Source organism: Euprymna scolopes, chromosome 46, assembly GCF_053919585.1.
Source record: "Euprymna scolopes isolate OS-2025 chromosome 46, ASM5391958v1, whole genome shotgun sequence".
Taxonomy (NCBI): Eukaryota; Metazoa; Mollusca; class Cephalopoda; order Sepiida; family Sepiolidae; genus Euprymna; species Euprymna scolopes.
The window spans coordinates 88,657,735-88,678,802 of NC_136527.1; the positions used below are offsets into that span (position 1 = coordinate 88,657,735).

Genomic DNA, 21,068 nt, shown 5'->3' on the forward strand with positions numbered 1-21,068 from the left:
CACGTCAAGGCTTCTAGGTTCAATCCTGCCTCCCGACCAAAAGTATTTTTTTTTTCTTTTACATCTTTAAACATCCGGGCAACGTTTTTTTATTACTTTGCTTATTCTTTAGTTTACCTCCCCCCCCTCCTATATACACAGCATCATTATCTTAAGATTGCAAGTTTGATCCGACAGTTTTATTTATGCCATTTTTGTTCCATTTTGGTTTTTCTGATTTTTTTTACATCGTCTTTATAATATTTAAGCAACACCCGGGCAACGCCGGGTAACCCCCGCTAGTTTTTTATAAAATCCACAGTAGGTTCTCTACAGTGCAATGTAGACTATAATGGATTGTGAACTAAGTCACTGCAGTGGGGGGCATATGAAGTTTTCTTTACAAAAGTAGGTTCTCTACAGTGCAATATAGCCTACAATGGGTTTAGTCAATCCAGGGATGCATGTGAAGCTTCCTTCCAGGTGCACCACGATGGACCCCCAACTAGAGCACACAGTAAATCGATTTGATTGAAAAAAAAAGTGGGTGATTTCACTGATTTTTTATGCCAATAAAAATATATGGGAGTGTGAAACATTTGTTGATCATTATTCAATCCCGGGCAACGTCGGGTCTCCCTGCTAGTGCAAAATAAGAAACAAAAAAAACTGCCAATAATTTTAATTTGCTTTTATTTAACAAGATTTTCTGTCTCCATTGATAACAGTTTGTGGTTTTCGTCTGGAGTCATCGGTATGCATTTGCAAATATTGATTTTCCTGCAATAAATAATAATATTGAAATTAAAAACAATAATAAAAACACGATTATTTGAAAAAAAAAACAAAAAAACTTTGAAAACTTTATTTCGTAAATTTAAATTCAAGATATTTAGAAAACCAAATAACCTCTTTGTTTACAAAAATATAAGAAAAAATTAAAAATGAAAAATTGTGATTATAAAAAGGTCGGTACTTGTACACTTTAACATGAATAAAGGAAAGACAAACAAAATCAAATTGAGTGTACGATCGTTTCTGAAATGATATTCATTTTATTAATATTGACAATAAACATTGACAATAAATGACATAGATTGTGTTTTTATTATAGTCTCCTCGTCGGCACAAAAGGTGGGAGGCTTAAGACAACAAAATAAAACTAGTAGTAAGGTGGATAGTCCTTATTGAGTTGTATTAGAAAATTTGTTTTCAAGTTCATCAGTACATATGTGCCATTTTGCTGTATTTTGGCCACAAACGGTTGAAATAATTATTTACACTTTATTTTTAAATTTAAATTTTTGTGCCGACGAGGATACTATATTCAAAAATACAATCTTTGTCAATTATTATCAACGTTTGAGTTTTAGTAGGGAAAAAATCGGTGCAAAAGTGTGAAAATTAAAGAAATGAGATTTGCCAGGCGAAGGTCGAACGACGCGACGGCATTACAAATAAAGGTCTACGTTCCAACCTTCCAGAGGTTGAACCCCAATTACAGGAGACAAAACTGGACATATTCTTTTCTAAGCGAAACTGGCATAGGGCCGACCACTTCCCTAGATGAGCTCATAATTAAAGGAATCTGACCCCTAAGATCGCCGTGGACATGGAATATACACCTACATTAAAGATGGAGAGGACCCTAATTTACCTTATGTGCTTCCGGATTGCACTTGCTTACACCACCGCATTTATATTTGCCCTCTATCCCCCGCAACAGCGGGGTTACTGTCTTTAAGAGTATATCTGAGAAAATTGACCACATCCTGTCTGCTCATCCTTCGGCTAACATTCACATTTGCGGTGACTTCAATGTCCATAATGTGGAATGGCTGACCCACTCAAATAAGACAGATGATGAGGGGAAGTCCAGTCATGATTTTGCCATTGCCTATGACCTCACTCAGATTGTTCACGAACCCAACCGTGTGCTCGATACAGGTCAGTATGCAAGCCTTCTAGATCTTTTTCTCACAACTTCCCCTGAACTATGTTCATGTTCCGTTCTATCTCCCCTGGAATTATATATATTATTTATTCTATAGACAAGATTTAAGAATTAGAATTTAAAAAAAGAAAAACAATAAAATAAACAGTGCAAAGAATTAAAACATAGAAATTTTTTAATTAAACAGTTCAAAGAATTAGAATTTTAGAAATTCAACGGTTCAAACTAGTAGACATTTTTTTTTTTACAATTAAACAGTTCAAATTAGAATCTTTTTAAAAATCGGTTTCACGAGGTTAGCTACTTTTCATAGAATGGTGAAAGGGTTAAGTTTTTGCCTCGACACCGGTCACGTATGACGTAACACCTTTGTCCCGAACTCAGAACGAGGCTGGATCTTCAGACCCCATCCGGTCACACTAACCAACAGGAAATATAACGAGGATCAATAATAATGATAATAAAAGAACTTAGACACCAGAATCAGAAAGTGGGACTTAGAAGTCAGCACTACCGAGGAGGGACACTCTGACCTGCAAAAAAGTGCTTGGGAAGCCTCGTTGGCATTCCTTTGTAAGGGCTCTTCAGGCGAATCGCAATAAACTAACCCCCTTTTCAAAGAGAGAAGACAAAGCCTGGGAGGGTGGCACTTCTAGAACCGCGCAGAACCAACATTACATCGCAATCGACAGGTACCAGGTCATTAATGGTATAATCTGTTGATTTGGGGGGGGGGAGCGAGGATAAAATTCCCTCACAGTGTTGAAATTTTAGTACGAGGGTGGGAGTCACTTTCATATATAAATGGGTTTGTATTACTGTACATATAGATTCGAAAAAGTTGTCAAAATATATAGTATATATAACAAATTAATGTAACATGTTTATTCAGCTCGAAAACATACAATGTTTACCGATGTATTGGAAAATTAAAAATGGTACCCGACTCTCTCTTTGATACGGTAAGTTTTGGAAAAGTAGTTATAAATAAAAAACTAGACAAAATAATGTTAGAAACTCGCTCAATAAATGTTACCGTGACATAGGCTGACATATATTCGGTGGGTTTTTAACATTTTGTATAGTCTTTTTATTTTTAGCTCCTTTTCCAAAACTTACCGTGTCAAAGAGAGTCGGGCGGCATTTTAAATTTTCCAATACATCAGTAAACACTGTATGTTTTTCGAGCTGAATAAACATATTACACTGAATAAAAAACACTAAAAACCAGTGGCGGCTCGTGCCTAAGATTAGTGGGGGTGCTGTTTTAAAGAAAACACCTATTGTTTTAATATTGTGTAAAAATAAAACAAACATAAAAAATATAATTTATACGTATGCACACGTATAAAAATACAATAACTTAAAGGAATCCTAAATAGATGTAAATTTTTTAAATATTTTACTTATTACATTCATTTGAAAGTAAACTTCATTCTCCTTGTTTTAATTTGTGAGAAAAGATTGATAATTTTCTCCTTAACTTCTGAATGACTGCTGAAGAACTTTTTTATCAATTGAAAGCACTGCAAGTTCATTTAGTCTTTCGCAACCCATGTTTTTTTTTCTTTTCAGAGTTGAAAAACAACGTTCTACATGTAGTCATGGGAATTGTCAAGATAATTTTTATGGGTTTTGTGATTTCACTAAGAACATCGTTTAAATTTTTTTTCCAAAATAAATTTCAGATCAATTACTTTGCAATACTCATGGATATCTGACCTACTATAAAATATTTCCAGCTCAGTTTCAAACTTTTCTTTGTCAATCATGGGATATGCTTCAGTTGTCAAGGATATCTCTTCTGTAGGTAGTTTTGTTCTTAAAACTAGAAAAGCTTATCTTGTAAAACAATTTAGCAAGTATTAAATGTTTAGTTGAAGAATATCTGTCCGTTATATCAACAGATATATAGTCACACGGTTCTTTAGCTTCGCCCTTGAGTGTTTGTGAATGATTTTCACAGTATTTGGTGTTTCTTATCTCTAAAATAGCAGTTTTGAAATTTGTTATGTATTCATTGACTTTATATATGCTAATTTCCCGAGAAATAATTGCAACATGAGACATAATTTTATGAAATAGCTCAAACCAAAATATGAAATTTTCATCGTTCAAATATTTCAGAATTCCTGTCGCTTCTGCAACGGTCTCATCTACATATGATGTTGACTGAATTTCAGTGACAGTTTTTTTAATGCTTTAACATTTTCATGAACTCTATGTATGATAAAGTTCCACCTTGTGGCGGATGAAGGTAGAATGCTTACATCCAGATGCTTCTTGAGAATGTGGTGATCTAGAAAAGAAAGTCGGAATAGCCAAAAGTTTAGAGATAAATATTCTAGCATTTCGTGTAATGCTTGCTGCATTCCTCATTATTAAATTAAGTTGATGCGCATAACAGTGAGTGAAATGCGCATTACTATAAACTGCTTTTATTTTCGCCTGGACACCAGCTTTTTTGCCTTTCATGACATTTGCATCATCAAATGTCTGAGCTATCAGTTTTTGACGATTCCCTTGTACGATTATATCTAATTGTTGTAGAATACGTTTTGATATCCCATCAACGGTTTGGTTTTCTGGAATAAAGAATCCCCAAAAGCATTCAAGTATTTTTTCATCCAAGACGTACCGTAAAACAATGATCATTTGTGTATGTTCAGACACATCTGTTGTATCATCAGCCATAACAGCTACAAAGGAAGCTTTGCTAATTTCTGCCTTTATTTCATCATGGTATATTTGTAAAAGGCAGTCAAGTATGTCATTCTGAATAGTCTTGGAAACACCTTTGAAGACATTACTGGTTTCTAAGTGATTCTTTAACTCTGGATCTAATTAAGATGCAAAATTTAAAAATCCTCTAAATACACTTGGATTTACTGAATCATCTTTTTCATCATGTCCTTGTAAGGGAGTTTCAAAGTTCCCGCAAAAGAAAATACAATCTATTATTTTAGATAAAATTTCACGGTTCTTCTTAATATTCATGTTATGATGAGTGATTGAAAGTCTGTAGGCCTCACTAAGTTTTTCTTTAATATTTATGGTCCCACAAATTGATAGGGAAACTACATTGTCAACGTGCTTCTCATGCTTTTCAGTTCTATCTTTCATTTTGCTAATAGTTCTGAAACTATCTTTTGCCCACGTTACATCACCCCTAACAACAAACAAGGAACACAGAACAATGCCTTTTTTAGTTCACAGCCGCAAAGCAAACTTTTCCGTCGGTACCATTAAAGCTACGAATATACACTTTGTTGTTGCTAATGCCTCGCTGAGATATTTTAATTGAACGGCTTTTCTTAATTTCAACTTTATCATGGAGAGACAGCTGTGAAAACTCAATCTGTTGAAGTTCATTTACTGTCGCAGAAGTTATTTCTTGCAAGGAGGCCATGGTTAAATTCTGTTTATATCAACTGTGTTGGGAAAGGTAAGTACTAGGTAGTCTATTAGTAGAATATCAATTAAGGTAGAAGGAATACAATGTTTATGTGATCCGCTTTTTGCGATTCAACTGAACCGGAAGTTCTAACTGAGTTGAATCATACTTTTATAACTTTCAGGACACAGATTTTTATTAATGAAAAAAGTTTTACTATTTAACAACGGTTTTATTTATAAAAAGCTTGTTGTTAATTAAAAATAGGCGTATAACAAAATAAGCTTGTCATTAAAATTGCTTTTTTTAATACAAATATTTTTAACCTTGCCATTATAAGTCGTCGAAAAAGGGGTAATACGCAAAAACATTTTAATAAAACACTATTTTAAATTGTGTACACTTTACAGAGTAATAAAAAAATATACAAATATATTTCTTTTAAACTTTACAGATTAAATAAAATTTTACGGGCTTTTTCCACAGGAAAACAAACGAAAAACATTTTATAAATACATTTTATTTACAATTTTTTAATTATTTATTTTTTCATAAAAACAAAATCTTTGAAATTTACTTGCCCGCAAATGATGGTAAAGTTAGGAGTTTACCATTTAAAAATGGTTTTATTGGATAACAGTTTTATTTAAAATTTAAAAATGTGTGTTTATAACAAAACTTTGTAAATAAAATATAGAATAAAAAGTTTACATGTTTGTACTATGAGCAAACAAAAAACATTTAAAGATACATAATTTGATTTACAAATCTTTTCACAACTTTTTATATAAAAACAAAAACAAACTTTGCTATTTACTATTTGCTTATTATAAAAACGGGTTTACTTACTCGTCTTGTTATTGCACATTTTAATTTAAAAAACTTTGTTCAAAGTGTAAAACTTCTTACATTGTACTCGTGGAAGGTAAATAAATGCTAAAGCTTATATATATGTATATATATAATGTGTGTGTATGTGTGTGTGTATATATATATATATATATATATATATATAATGCGTGTGTGTATATATGTAATGTGGGTGTATATATATAATGTGTGTGTACATGTGTGTGTGTATATATGTGTGTGTATATATATGTATATATATGTGTGTATATATATCGTGTGTGTATATATATATGCGCGTATATATGTGTATATATATGTGTGTGTGTATATATATGTATGTGTGAGTATATATATATGTATATATGTGTGTGTGTATATATATGTGTGTGTACATATACATGTGTGTATATATATATGCATATATATTTATATATACATATATATAAGGTAAAAACATTTCTAACTAAAATGTATTTTAAAAATAAAATTTTCTTCGCTTTTCTTCAGAAAAAAATGTAAATGTTTTTTATTCTGTAAATTTTAACTACTACAAAGTAAATAGATTTCAAACTAATTAAAAAACAAAAAAAAAATAAGCCGTATAGGTAAAAAACAAAAATAACATTAGTCGCGTTGGTAGCCCGAACACTTTTAATAAAAAAAAAGTTTGGTATATTGTATATTTTGTCTGCTTAAATCGCATTTTAAAGTATGGGAATTTTTTTTAAGGTGGAGATTTTATTTACAAGAACACGTTACACTTTTTAATAATAATAAAAGGAAAACATTTGTAAACAAGCCTCTTAATAAAAAAGCGAAAACGCGCAAACACCGCATTTTACGAGCGTTTGGAACTGCGAAAACTACAGTTCCAAATTGGCTCATATCGGCCGTCTAGATCGTTTTTCTATAGAAAAAAATGTAAATATTTTTTATTCGGTAAAGTTAAACTACTACAAAATAAATAGATTTCAAGCTACTTAAAAAAAAAAAAAATAAGCCATATAGGTAAAAAAAAAAATAACATTAGTCGCGTTGGTAGCTTCAAGGCTAAAAGCCCGAACACTTTTAATTAAAAAAAAAGTTTGGCATATTGTATATTTTTGTCTGCTTAAATCGCATTTTAAAGTGTGGGAATTTTTTTTAAGGTGGAGATTTTATTTACAAGAACAAGTTACACTTTTTAATAATAATAAAAAGAAAACATTTGTAAATAAGCCTCTTAAAAAGAAAATAAGCGAAAACGCGCAAGCATCGCATTGCACGAGCGTTTGGAACAGCGAAAACTACAGTTCCAAATTGGCTCACATTTGCCGTCTAGATCGGGCATGCGCACAAGCGAATTTCACTAAGAATGTGTAACTGTGAATTTCGCAGCTCCAAGCAAAGTTTTGCTTTTATGCTTATATGAGTATGGGGACAATTATCGACATTAAGCTTCAGGATTATATATATATATACAGGGTGGCCGAAAAGTCCCAGGACACTGGCCGAAAAGTCCCAGGACACTGGCCGAAAAGTCCCAGGACACTCTATTTTTTAAATTTTAATGCTGTTAACTATGATTAGACCAGTAAATTACTGTTATGACTGACATCAGTGTATTTACTGTTGAGGAGCGCTTAATTGCTGCTGTTTGGGTTCACTGATCCCCTAGACCACTAAATTACTCTAGTTGTTTTCTGCTTTGTTTCTAATAAAGTTCTCTTTTTTTGTTGAATATATATGTTTTCTGTGTGTTTCATTAAAAAATACTGTGTTTTATTAAAAATACATGTATAGTGTCCTGGGACTTTTCGGCCACCCTGTATATATATGTATATATATATATATATATATATATATATATATATATATATATATATAAAATGATATATTATCACACAGAAAGAAAAAAGATAAACGTATTCTTTTTAACGTGTATCGATAATAATGAGTAGAAATGACTTGGGGGTGCTGCAGTTCCACAGCTCCAGGCACGAGCCGCCACTGCTAAAAACATATCCAGTTTAGTAGAAAAGTAACTTTGATGAGATTTGTTACATATTTGTTTTTTACAACTATTTTGAATCTATGTGTATAGTCAAACAAACTCAAATTATCTAGTAACTCAACGATTTCTATAACTTAACAACTGTTATATTCGCATATATTTTCTATATTTACATGATAAACCAGAAAAGCAGCAGCTGCGACAGCGTCAATAATGGCGACGTTGAGAAAAATCCGTTCGTTGATGCAATAGATATGAACTCACTAGATTCACACGGCAACTTCAAAGCACATTTCTTTCGTATGCACACATCAATAGAATAGCTCACACATCACTTCAACCAAGAAAACCACCAGATAAGGCTGCACAGCAAAAGAAAAAACAAAAAACAAAATATAAAACAGAAACACCGCAGTAAACGCAACTCAGGCAGCATATTAACGTAAACAATTATTACACAAAACATTGCAACAATTCAACACGACTAGATTACATTGACAACTTTTCAGCTTTAAATCAATATAACACATGCATACATACACCAAACAGACGATTCCCTACAACGCATTAAGACACAATAAACAAACACAATTAAAATAGCAAAATATAAGCTAATTATCAATTTGCCCTTTGTTCTAAACTACGTCCGTGCCACCATTATAAAAACACTAGCCGTCGCAACAAAAGATCAGTCGCCAGAGTCACAGCAAATCTACAGCATGGGATAGTCATTGGCTCCGTCGGATCCCTTTCCGACGTTAAATCCACTCTCGCGCACATCATCCTTACGAACTTTGAACACTTTGTTTATTTTTACTTTCTCATTAAGATTAATTTTTATAAAAAAACAATTGAGAAATCATTTAAAATTTAAATACATATTGTTTATCTGGTTCCTTCGCGCCACCATACGCTTATTCAACTTTTATTCTAAAAGTGAACAACACACGCCTCTATAGTCAGACTCGATTCATAATTCACTCTTTTCACGACAACAAAAAATTTCAAAGTCCGGCACTTGAATTGTCCTTCAAAATTCTTCTATAGAACGACGAATCTTTAAATCGGTAATGCAAATTAAAAATGTCCAACTCACTTCAGTTACATCAACTTTCGTCCATCTTACGTAACAGGCCAATGCATCCTCCTCCAAATACAATGGCTTTTCTCTCAAAAAACACCGCTAGACAATGCTAGCCTTTAAAAACGCTCGACAATGCTAGCCTCTCAAAAAAAAATATAAATAAAAGAAAAAACCGTTAGCCTTAAAAACAAAAACACAAAAAAACGCTAGCCAATGCTAGCCTTAAAAAAAACCGCTAGACAATGCTAGTCTTAAAAAAACCGCTAGACAATACTAGCCTTTAAAAACCGTTAGACAATGCTAGCCTTTAAAAACGCTAGACAATGCTAGCCTTTGTAAAAACCCGCTGCCTTTAAAAACGCTAATTAGCCTCTCAAACCCTCCCAAAAATCGCTAGACAATGCTAGGCTTTAAAAACCGCTAGACAATGCTAGCCTTTAAAAACCGCTAGACAATGCTAGCCTTTAAAAACCGCTAGACAATGCTAGCCTTAAAAAACGCTAGACAATGCTAGCCTTAAAAAAAAACCCGCTAAAGCCTTTAAAAACGCTTAGCCTCTCAAACCCTCCTTAAAACCGCTAGACAATGCTAGCCTAAAAAAAAAAACGCTAGACAGAGCCTTCAAACCTGCTAGCCTTTAAAAACAAAAAACACTAAAAAATGATAACCTCTCAAAAAAAACCCAAAACCACAAGACAATGCTAGCCTTTAAAAGAAACGCTAGAAAATGCTAGCCTTTAAAAAATGCTACCTTACAAAAAATTGCTTGACAATGCTAGCCTTTAAAAACGCTAGACAATGCTAGCCTTTGTAAAAACCCGCTAAAGCCTTTAAAAACGCTAATTAGCCTCTCACTCTCCCCAAAACCGCTAGACAATGCTAGCCTTTAAAAACTGCTAGACAATGCTAGCCTTTAAAAACCGCTAGACAATGCTAGCCTTTAAAAACCGCTAGACAATGCTAGCCTTAAAAAAACCGCTAAAGCTTAACGCTAAAAAGGCTTAGCCTCTCAAACCCTCCCTAAAACAGCTAGACAATGCTAGCCTTAAAAAAACGCTAGACAATGCTAGCCTTTAAAAAAACGCTAGACAGAGCCTTCAAACCTGCTAGCCTTTAAAAACAAAAAACACTAAAACATGCTAAACTAAAAAAAAAAGCCCAAAACCACTAAATGCTAGCCTTAAAAAAACGCTAGAAAATGCTAGCCTTTAAAAAAATGCTACCTTACAAAAAAAATGCTTGACAATGCTAGTGTAACAAAGTGATGCCCCCCCCCCGTTAGGAAGAAAGGCAAAACCACTTAGTATCAAGTTGTTTAAGAAACCTGAGAACTCTGTGTTAAAGGTTAACAAAAACTGTATTTACTAATTGTTTATTTGCATTCGATCAGATCTTTGAAGCGAGCCATTGTGTTGTTTTTGTAAATGATAATTTAGATTATGGACTGAGAATTGAATTTCTAAACAAAAAAGAAATAATATCCGCGTGATGTTCAGAGGGCGATATAATTGTTTATATATATATATATATCAACCAGTCAGATTGACAAAAAGGGAGAATGCGCAGAGCAGAGCGGGCTCTTGACTGGGAAATGCGCAGACGACAGACTCTCAGATGGAAAGATAGAGAGAACACAGAAAGTCAGAGCAGAGTGGGCTTTTGACTTAAAACACATTTCAGGAGAATGCTCAAGAATTTCTTGGAGAAGAGATGCGCAGAGAGGAACACAGTCAAAGCAGAGTTGGCTCTTGACTTGACACATTTCTTCAGATACCCAGAGACCGACACTCCACAAGGTTACAAGCTGATGCCTTCGACCATATTCTTAGCATAATAACACATCACTTCCTTCAGGACTCTGAAAGAATTATAAGAACTGTACTGTTTTTTTTTTTGTTAATATATATTTAGAATCGTTTTATCCTGTGTTTTTTTTCTTTTACTACACAAAAAAATCCACGGCTCTCTTTCGACGACGTTCATCGTTAAGAGGGTACACAACGAATTGGTCCAGGATATATAACTAGACGATCAACCGATAATTTGGTCACTTCCCCACCCCATACCAGTAACTTTAGTGGAAGGGTTCCGAAGTCGACTATCGTCCTCAACCAACTGGTGAAAGAGTGGGGATGACACTAGCCTTAAAAAAAATCAGTTGAAACCATAGTTTTTTTCATCTGAAAACTCCATTTATCGACAACAAAATCTCGTCCCAATAGTGTAGAAGTGTTCCTTATTTTTCTCGTATCACCCGCAAATAATGTAATGACATTACCAATTTTTCTGTATTTTTTTTTAAATATGTTATTTTAACTGAGCGCCAATTTATTTTCAAACATAATTAGTTCTGCTTTGAATAGAATCGAGTTTGCCAATAAAAAGATACTTCTACACTATTGGGACGACATTTTGTAGTCGATAAATGGAGTTTTCAGATATAAAACAATGGTTTCTACTGATTTTTTGTCAATTCTGTAACAAGTTACAATGGTAGCTTCCAAATTATGCAGTCGAAATTACCTGAATATTACTGAATTATTAAAAAACAACTTTAATTGTGTTAACAGGTGGAAAATTGCCACCATTGTGTTTAATTCAAAACAGAAAATTACTTTTCTTTTGAACTCTCCTGTGTCTTCTGAACGTTTTCGTCAAATTCTATTTTTAATTTTCTTTAATTAATAATTTTCTACCTCATCGATTTTCGTAATTTTTGGATATAATCGTAATTTTTGGATATAATCATCTTAATAATGCAAGGAATACGCAGATACAATTCGGTATTATGATTTCCGAAATTTCGTCCCAATAGTGTAGAAGTGCCGACATTTTTTATATAAAATTTGATTTGTGGAACAAAAGATTGAAAATCTTACTTTTAAGGACAAAATATCACTCGCGTGATTGGTATTGTAAGGAAGGAAACATTTCGCCTGAAAAAAAAACAAAAAAACAAAAACAGATAAGAATAGAAAAAAGTTCACTAATTTTAATTGATTAAGCACTATTAGGTAAACACATTAACATAGTCGAGAATGGCCTACGTAAACTGAAGGCTTTATCAACAAAGTCACGTAATCTCCCAACGTCTCTGTAATAATATTAAGAAGGCCTAGGAACTAAGTCATGTAATTGCTAACGTTATAGAATTTGTCCTGTGAATCTGGTCACGTATCCCAAGACAAAACCGGAAGTAGATAACTTCTAATGATAAAACCTGTAGCAGGCGAGACTCCCTACACACAGGCAGGAGCTACTTCTCACAACTCGAGATTTGAAATCAATTTTTTCTATCGCTTGTCCAATCACAAGCCAGCTCTCTATCACGTGACCGAAATCTGAAACCATTAATCCTCTTTCTTGTTGCTTTGCCCAGAAGCACACTTCGGCTCCAGGCAGAACGTGAGTATTACAAGCTAATATGGCGACTTTGCAAACTCTCATTCGTTTCCACGTGCGGTACCCAAACGAACATTCTTTATCATGCTAAAGTACACACACACACACACACACACACACACACACACACACACATACACAAACACACACATACGCTCCCATGAAAACACGTCAACACCCTGAATACCTTTGCCCTTTCTTTCTCCTTTAGATGGCTTCCTTCATCCCGGAGACGACTAGCTATAAACACGTGTGAACTGAGCTGTTCTCTCTTCAACAAGACAGCAATATATTAATTCTATCTTTACACAAGAACACTTCAACCTAATAACCCGTTCCTCTCTCTTCTACTAACGCTACTAACAAAGATAACAAATAAAGTTGTTTATTAAATCTTAGAATGAAACTCCATTTCGTTATCTGTTATTCTATAGCTTGTTATAATTTTCGTCTGCTACAAGATTCAGTAATCGACTTTCACATGGAAATGAGGCTCCACAGATTTTTTTCTTTGTACACTTTCAGACTCCCACGATTCGACATAACGATTCGAAGATAACAAATAAAGTTGTTTATTTATATAAAATGAAACTCCATTCTATATTTTTCTATTCTATAAACACATGTGAACTGAACTATTATCTCCTCAACAAGCCGGCAATATATTATATCTATCTTTACACAAGAACACTTAAACCTACTAACCTGTTTCTCTCTTGTACACGCTACTAACGAAGATAACAAATAAAGTTGTTTATAAATATAAAATGAAACTCCATTGCGTTTCTCTCGTATATATATATAATTTGAGGTTGCTATTTTCCAAAGGTAGGGTAACCAGTGAAATATAACGAGGTTCATACAAGAGTGCTCAATACAGAAGTAGAGCAGGTTACATTTGTCTTTAAATAAGCAGTAGTTTGTTGCTACACAGTCATGAGCATGTTTCGGTTTACTAGTATTTAATAACTAGACACCTCATCAGGCAACAACCCTTATTTTCGAATTTTAGAATTCCGTTTTCGAAAAGAAACTACTGCTTATAAAAAAAAAGAAAAAAAAATATATATGATTATATTAAGTTATTAATTTATTATATTTTTACTAGAATATCTTGTCCTTTTCTTTTCCAGTTTTAACAACTAGTCCTTTACTTTTCCATGTTTAAGCTTAACTGTTCTCGCCCATACAACTCACACGTCAACACCCTGAATACCTTTGCCCTTTCTTTCTCCTTTAGACAGCTTCCTTCATCCCGGAGACGACTAGCTATAAACACGTGTCGACTGAGCTGTTCTCTCTTCAACAAGCCGGCAATATTTTTTTCTTTTTTTTTTTACACAGTGATCACCACTTATCAAGGCCCGGAAGCCACTCAGGGATAAGGGTTATTGCAAGTACATTACGTTAGTGTGGAGATTTGATGAAGTGTTTACTTAAGGGGGCGGTTCATTAGGAATTTGTTAACATTGGACTTGAACACATCCAAGTTGTAGTCCGGAGGGAAGCAGGCAGATGGAACAGAGTTCCATAGGTGTGCAGTTCTAAGACAGAAGCTTTGTTTATGGAATCCGCGTTTTGATTTAGGCACAGATATAGAGTGGGGGAAATTTTTCACAGTGGATTCAGCTAGACGGGTGTTTTTTGTGAAAGATTGGTGAGGGGGACCAGGGATTGGAGTTCAGACGAGCACCTGCCATGAAAATAACGATAAAACAAGGATAGGCTTGCAACGTCTCTTCTGTGGGAGAGGGGTTGCAGGGTAGAGAAAAGGGCATCCCCCACTAAGCCACGAAGTCTATTTTGTACTCTGTCAAGGCATGATAGGCTGTTTTTGGCAGCTCCTGCCCAGATATGGCAACAGTATTCCATCCTTGGACGTACTTGGCTTTTATATAGATAGAGAATTGCATCAGTAGTGAGATATCTTCTGGAGCGGTAGAAGGATCCCACCATCTTTCCAGCCACCTTGGCAACAGACTTGATGTACGTGTTCCATTTCAGATCAGGAGTAAAGGTCAAACCCAGAAGCTTGTCAAAACACGGGGCCTCACCCAGACGAGAGCCATCCATCACAATTGATGCCAGATGAGGATCAGAGCGTTGATGATGTAAGGATAGGAGTTTGGTTTTGGATGCATTAAAGGTAACCAGCCACATCTTCCCCCACTGAACAACGCGCTCGAGATCAGAGGAGAGAGAATCAGAGAGAGCTTTGTCATTTACAGCCTTTGATGTGTTGCCGTAGATGGTCGTGTCATCAGCATAGATGTCAACGAATGATTTAAGTATGTGTTTTGGGAGGTCATTGATGTAGATCAGGAAGAGAGTTGGGCCCAGGATTGACCCCTGAGGGACTCCAGCATTTATATTGCAGGCCTCCGATTTTTATCCATCTACCACTACTCTTATGAGCCTATCGGAGAGAAATGATTTAATGATTGAGAAAACATTTCCAGTTATACCGTAGCTGGAAATCTTGTGAAGATATATTAATTCTATCTTTACACAAGAATACTTCCACCTACTAACCCGTTTCTCTCTTCTACTAACGCTACTAACGAGGATAACAAATAAAGTTGTTTATTGATACAGAATTGAACTCCATTGCGTTGTCCCTTATTCTATAAACCGTTTTAGCAGAGAAGCAAAAACGAAAAAAAAAGGGTAAAAAATACAAATATACAGCAAATGAATGTTACCAAAAGTAAAACAATTACTCTTCTACCTACCTGGATAAGTTTTGTGTTTTTTAACGTATTTTAAAGCTTTTATTCGGTTCGAAAATGAACTCGTATCCAGTCGAGTTGCTAAACATTCAATTGAAACAAAAACATGTCTTCAGAGTGTTAGAAAAATGGCTACAATTTTTTAATTTTTAATGATAACAAAATACAAATAAAAATCCATCCGATAAATGTCAGGAAGTGTGACAGTGACAATTATTGGTTGGATTTCTATAAATATCTTGTGTATTATTTCGAATTTTGAACCATTTTTGACCTTCCAAGATGATTATAGAAAAATCTAACTTTAAACAAAGAATATCAATTGCTTGACTGAATTGGAAAGGAAAAAGAAATGTTTTCGTCTGAAAATAAAATGAAAAACGGATGAGAATAGAAAGAAAAGTTCATAAATTTTGATTGATTAATCACTATAGGGTAAACACGCATATTAATGTAGTTGAGCATGGCCTACATAAATAGAAGGCCGTACCACTAAAGTAATGTAACTTGCTAACGTCTATGGCAAAATCTAACGGTCCAATTTTCACAAACGCTACACATTAAATTAGACTATGTTTCGGCAATACCACATGGAATGCTGTCTTCCAAGTGGTCTACTGTGTCTTGTTTATCAGCGTAAGACTTTACATATTCCCAAAGAAAATAATATAATGAGGTTGCACACAAACAGTGGTCAACTGACAGGTTCATTTCGAGAAATTATTCGTTCATCAAATGTTTTTCTCAATAAACTGATCGTTTGCAAGTTGTAAATGCTATTCGGGTGCCAGTCCCACCATGATGAATTGCCAAACCAAGTTGATGAATTGGGTAAACACGCATATTAACGTAGTCTAAAGGTACAATTTTTACAAACTCTACACATTAAATGTTTCGTGACTGCATATAAGCAGAGTGTTTTTGGTGAGAGCGGCAGAATGTAATTGTGATTTTGGGCATGAAAAAGAGATTGCTTTGCTTACTTGGAGTTTGTGTGTGTGTGTGTGTGTGTGTGTGTGAATTTGTGTGTGTGAGTTTGTGTGTGTGTGTGTGTGTGTGTGTGTGAATTTGTGTGTGTGAGTTTGTGTGTGTGAGTTTGTGTGTGTGTGTGTGAATTTGTGCGTGTGAGTTTGTGTGTGTGAATTTGTGTGTGTGAATTTGTGTGTGTGAGTTTGTGTGTGTGAGTTTGTGTGTGTGTGTGAATTTGTGTGTGTGTGTGTGTGAATTTGTGTGTGTGAGTTTGTGTGTGTGAGTTTGTGTGTGTGTGTGAATTTGTGTGTGTGAGTTTGTGTGTGTGAATTTGTGTGTGTGAATTTGTGTGTGTGTGTGAATTTGTGTGTGTGAGTTTGTGTGTGTGTGAATTTGTGTGTGTGAGTTTGTGTGTGTGAATTTGTGTGTGTGTGTTTGTGTGTGTGAGTTTGTGTGTGTGTGTGTGAATTTGTGTGTGTGAGTTTGTGTGTGTGAATTTGTGTGTGTGAATTTGTGTGTGTGTGTGAGTTTGTGTGTGTGAGTTTGTGTGTGTGAGTTTGTGTGTGTGGGTTTGGGTTTGTGTGAATTTGTGTGTGTGAGAGTGAGAATTTGCATCTATGTCTGTGTGTGTGTGTGAGAGTTTGTGTGTGGGGGTTTGCGTTTGTGTGAATTTGTGTGTGTGTGAGTGAGAATTTGCGTCTATGTCTGTGTGTGAGTGTGTGCGTGTGTGTGTGAGTTTGTGTGTGTGAGTTTGTGTGTGTGGGTTTGCGTTTGTGTGAATTTGTGTGTGTGTGAGTGAGAATTTGCGTCTATGTATGTGTGTGAGTGTGTGTGAATTTGTGTGTGAGTTTGTGTGTGTGGGTTTGCATTTGTGTGAATTTGTGTGTGTGTGAGTGAGAATTTGCGTCTATGTATGTATGTGTGTGAGTGTGTGTGTGGGTTTGCGTTTGTGTGAGTGTGTGTGTGATTGTGTACGAATTTGCATCTGTATGTGTGTGAGTTTGTGTGCGTGTATGTGTGTGAGTTTGCATGTATGTGTGAGTGTGTGTCAGTTTATTATTTATTGATCTTTTATCTTCAATTTGTGATATATAAAACTTTGGTGAGTAAATTAATTATTTACTTTTTAATACATATTTCAAAATGGGGGGGGTCGTGAATTAAAAAAAACGTTTGTCTAAAATATTATATTCGGTTTATTGGAAAGAGCATAAAATTTCACATTGACCCTGAAAATATCATAAAAATAGAATCAATAGAAAAATTTTGATAGATTTTTAAAGTTTAAAAATTGAAAAATACCGAACTCGTAAAATTCAATTAATTTCATTACTGTTAAAAAAAAAATAATATTTCACTTTTTTTTTTTTTTTTACATAGGCATCACCACATTATCAAGGCCCAGAGGCCACTCAAGGATAAGGGTTAAAGAGTGTACAGTAGAAATTGGACAATATAGTAATCATTAGTAATGAAAATTTGGTAAATTTGATAACTTATATGGAACGGCTCATCAAGACTTGAAGACAACCATATTGTAGTCAGCCGGAAAGCAGGAAAACGGAAGACAATTCCACAGGCGTGCAGTTCTAAGAAAGAAGCTTTGTTCATGGAATCTACGTTTAGGTTTAGGCACAGATAAAGAGTGGGGGAAATTATTGATAGTGTTTACAGCTAGACGAGTGTTTCTTGTGAAAGTTTGGCGAGGGGGACCATAGATTGAAGCTCAGTTGAACACTTTCCATGAAAATAACGATACATCAGAGACAAACTCGCAACATCTCTTCTGTGAGATAGAGGTTGCAAGGAGGAGAAAAGGACATCTCCTACGAGGCTACGAAGTCTATTTTGAACTCTATCAAGGCAGGCCAAGTCCTTTCTAGCAGCTCCTGCCCAGATGTGGCAACAGTATTCCATCCTTGGACGTACCTGGCTCTTATATAGATAGAGAATAGCATCAGCAGTGAGATATCTACCGGATCGATAGAAAGATCCCACCATTTTTCCAGCGGCCTTGGCAACAGATTTGATGTACGTGTTCCATTTAAGATCAGGAGTAATGGTCAAGCCCAGAAGCTTGTCAAAACTTGAGGCCTCCTAAAGACGAGAGCCATTCATTTCAATTGATGACAAATGTGGATTAGAATGTTGATGATGTAAAGATAGAAGCTTGGTTTTAGATGCATTAAAAGTAACCAGCCACTCCTTTCCCCATTGTACTACGTGCTCAAGATCAGAGGAGAGAGAATTGGAGAGAACTTGGTCGTTTACTGTCTTAGATGTGCTACCATAAATGGTAGTGTCGTCAGCATAAATGTCTACAAATGATGTAAGGATGTGATTTGGAAGATCATTAATGTAGATCAGGAAAAGAGTTGGGCCCAGGATGGATCCCTGAGGGACACCGGCATTAATACTGTGAGCTTCTGATTTTTGCCCCTCAACTACTACTCTTATGAACCTATCAGAAAGAAATGATTTAATAATTGAGAAGACTTTTCCAGCTATACCATAGCTAGCGATCTTATGAAGTAAACCTTTATGCCATACCCTATCAAAGGCTTTAGATATGTCAAGAGCAATTGCCCTAGAAAGATTGCCACCGTCGAGAGATTTGCTAATCGTATGCGATATAACTGTAAGGACATCTGCTGTAGATCTAGCAGAACGGAAACCATATTGAGTGTCACTAAGAAGGTTATTTTTGTTGAGATGGTTGATTACTTCTGTATTTAACACAGATTCTAGCAACTTACTCATGACGCACAGGAGACTTATTGGCCTGTACTGAGAGGGGGATGAGCGATCACCTGAATTCTTAAATACAGGGCATACTGATGAGATTTTCCAGGGAGATGGGAAACTATTCTCCTTAAGACAACGTTTAAACAGTTTTGTAAGTATGGGCGCTAGTTCTGGTTGAAGTTTTTTGAGTACTATAATTGGAATACCGTCAGGGCCAGTTGCTTTACTCGAATCAAGGTTTTTGATTAGCTTCGCAACATCACGTACAGATATACGTATATCACATAGCGTGTTTTCTGATACAGGAGGAAATATTGGGGGTTGGCGGTCTTGGTCGCAAAGGGTAGAATTAGCTGCAAAGTTCTTGACAAAGAGTTTGGCTTTGTCTGATGCTGACGAGATTACCTCAGGTCCATTGATAATAGTTGGGATGGAGCACACGCTTCTGTTCAGGATTCTGTTTGCTATTTGCCAAAACTGGTGGGAACCAAGCCGCTGCTAAGCTACTTTGGACTTAACAGATTGAGCATACAACTCTCTTGCGTTCCTTATTACTTTCTTACAATGGTTGCTGGCAGTCCTGAAAACGGCTTTAGTTTCCATACATCTATTACGTTTGAAGCAGTGGAAAAAGTGATTTCTGTGCGCAATGGCAGCAACACATTCTGGAGAGAACCATGGCTGGCTGTTAGGTTTTTGCTGAAACTTTTTAGAGGGTATGAAATGGTCAATACCTACAATTAACCATTCAGTCAGGTCTAATACTATAGAGGACACATCCTTTTTAAACATGGAATGCAGAGGTAGATCAGATATAAATGTACGGAAGCTATCCCAGTCAGCCTTAGTGTATCGATATACTGTACGATGAAGAGGTACGTCTGGGGACTTATTACATTTCATTTTTATCTTAATTGATACAACAGAGTGGTCGGAAGATCCAAGAGGCGACAGAACAGAAACTGAACATAGTTCAGGGCAAGTTGTGAGAAAAAGGTCTAGTAGGCTCGCATACTGGCCGTCATTATCGGGCACACGGGTAGGTTCCTGAACAATCTGAGTGAGGTCATAGGCAATGGAGAAATCATGACAGAACCTCTCCTCATCATCGGTTTTGTTTGAGTGGGTCAACCATTCGACGTTGTGAACATTGAAGTCTCCACATACGTGAATGTTAGCTGAAGGATAAGCAGAAAGGACTTGGTCAATTTTCCCAGATATGCTTTGAAAGATAGTAACTCCGCTGTTGTGGGGGCGATAGAGAGTAAATATAAATGCAGTAGTGTGAGCTAAAGCAACCCGGAAGCACATATAGGGTAAGTTAGGATCTTCCCTGGAGATGTCCCTCCCACATGGAAAGCTATCTTTAATATAGGCACATATTCCATGCCCATGGCGATCTTGGGGGTCAGATTTAGAAGTTAAGTTAGAGTATTGCAAGCTCATCTAGGGAAATAGCCTGTCCAATGCCAGTTTCACTTAAAAATAAAAGGTCTGGTTTAGTCTCCTGTAATTGGGTTTCAACCTCTGGAAGGTTAGAACGAAGACCCCTGATGTTGGAGAAGGAGACATGGTAGTAGGGGTCTACGTTGGAAGTTGGAGAACTTTTAAAACAACTTTAATAGTTTATTTTGGAAGTATAATCCATAAAGAAATTAAACAACCCACTTTTAAAAGAGAAATTACTAGTTTTTTTTAATATTTTATTTAATCGTGCATTTCTCGAGTTTAATGGGTTTGTATTACTGTACACATGAATTCTAAAAAGTTGTCAAGAAACAAACATATAACATGGTTACTTGTACAGTTTAACCAAGACATTAAAAAAAATGAAAACATCGAAAAAACAATTTGTTATGATACCGAGCAAAAGGTTCGATTTTTAGGAAGAAAAGCAAGTATTAAAGATGGGGAGGGAGTGACGGCGCTTTAACTGGAGTTATCTCCCCGTGGCGTGTTCTTGATTT

General features: G+C 35.3%; 1 protein-coding gene across 1 annotated transcript in view; it reads right to left on the reverse strand.

Moving 5' to 3' along the window:
• Positions 1-655: 655 nt before the first annotated feature.
• Positions 656-21,068, reverse strand: part of LOC145270989 (uncharacterized) — a 143,002-nt gene continuing 122,589 nt past the window's right edge. The window contains exons 6-7 of the mRNA XM_080126525.1: positions 12,136-12,192; positions 656-759 (exon numbers count right to left, since the gene is read on the reverse strand). The gene's annotated coding sequence lies outside the window, so the exon portion shown is untranslated. The remainder of the gene's footprint in view (positions 760-12,135; positions 12,193-21,068) is intronic.